The following is a 2,161-nucleotide window of genomic DNA, read 5'->3' on the forward strand; positions in this document are numbered from 1 at the left end:
AAATAGGTTTATTTGTTTTCGTAAAATCGTTATGAAATGCCTGGCCGTATAGTAACTACCTAGGGTTACTCAGTGTAACGTGCAGTACAATAACTACCGAAGGTTCCACCTTTGTCAACCTCTAGAACGGTTCTCGATGAATAAATTTATTCTCTCTATTTCTCTTACAGAAGGCTTTAAATGCATGTGGCATATTTGTATGGTTTATTTAATCAAGATTTAGGTATTAAGAGAAATGAATAATTGGTTGATAGAGTAATAAAATTATTTTATTACTATTAAAATCAAATTAATTAATTAATTTTATTATAATAATAATAATAATATATGAAAATTATATAATAAAAATAAATATTAATAATAATATTTATTTTATATTAATAAAATTGATAAATTATTAATAATTTTAATAGAAATTAGTTAGTTACGATTACCTTTCATGGAAATGGTCAGGCATGAATGACTTTCTTAACACAGTTGAATCCCAAAAAATGATATCTAATATAATGCACTGCGAAAACCCTTTAATACTTAAAAACCTCAATAGTATTAATGATATTATTATTACTAGTAATACTAATATAATGTGTTAGTAACAACATTAATATAATATACATTATAACAATATATTAATTATTTAAAATATTTAATAATGTAATTAATTAATAATATAATTAATTAATAATATAATTTAGTAATGATATTCTTAATAATTATTAAGATGGGTTTCGGCAATAATCACATCGAAAGTCATTTGTCGACGCGTTTTGAGCCAACAAGTGTGGTTCATCGTCAAGACAAGATGAACCACACTTGTTGGTTCGAAACGCGTCGACAAATGAATTTCGATGTGATTATTGTCGAAAACCATCTTAATAATCTTGATATGGATCATAGAAGCCTAAATTCAACAATTCTTAATAATATTAGTAATATCATAAAAGGTTAATGGTAGTCACCATGGACATAAATTTTCAATGCTATAATGGTTAATCATGGTCAGAATGGTCAACCATTGCAACATGGTTGATCATAGTTAGCATAATCATCACATTCAACAAAATCAACCATAATCAACATATAAAACATGATCAACCATAATCAACCATAGTCAAACACAGTTAACCATGTTCAACCATGGTCACCACAATCAAACATGGCCACCATGGTCATCAATAGTCAACTATGCTCTTGTAAGCTCATCCATGCCTGAACAAGTTGACCTTGGTTAAACATGGACAAAAGTTCAACCATACTTAACTAGCTCAACAATGATCAAACATGGTTAACATGATCATTAGTGGTCAACCATAGATAGCCATACTTGTTCATTGCCAATCCTTGTCACCAATGGCCTACCCTATTTATGTATGGTTAATTATCATCAACACCTAGTTGACCATGGTCAATTCTCATCATCCTTGTCAACCATCATCAACAACCATCAACCATCATCAACCATGGTTGACCCCCTTTAACCATCATCAAACATGGTCATACATAGTCAACAATGGTGAACCATAATCAACCTTACTCAACAATATGTTGACCACAGTCAACCATAGCTAACCATATTTTACCATAGTCAAACATAATCAACCTTAGCTAGCAATAGTCAACCATCATAAACCATATAAAACTTGTGAAACCATGGTCAATTAAGGTCAGATATGATCAATCCATTTTCAGTAATGGTCTCCATGGTCAACATGGTTATAACGGTCACCCATGGGAAAGATGGTTGAACATGGTCAACCATAGTCAGCATAAATCATTCCACTGTCAAAGCTAACTAGAAACTTGTTGTTAGATTTATAACTCATACTTGTCTTAGGTGTGATGATTTCTATGTAAAGGAGTTTGTTCCTAGTTTGAGATATTCTCCACTAACTAGATTCCCATTTAAGGGTTGATATCTCTGATGTACCTCCAAATGAACATACTAATTTATTTATTTTTTGTTATTTTTTCTTAATCCAATATTGACATGTAATATTTGTCGTGTATATATTTCTAAGTGTGTTTTTTCTGGATAATATGTGTATAGAGGCACTCTTACTATTGTGGATAATTTTCTTTCTACTTTAAAAGGTATTTTAGGAAAAGAAAGAGGTTCAAACCTTTAACCTTAGGTTCCATAATGTTTAAGCAACCTTTGATT

The sequence above is a fragment of the Pinus tabuliformis genome, chromosome 1_1, assembly GCF_031772625.1.
Source record: "Pinus tabuliformis cultivar Carrire ecotype Pingquan chromosome 1_1, CPIR1, whole genome shotgun sequence".
NCBI lineage: Eukaryota > Viridiplantae > Streptophyta > Pinopsida > Pinales > Pinaceae > Pinus > Pinus tabuliformis.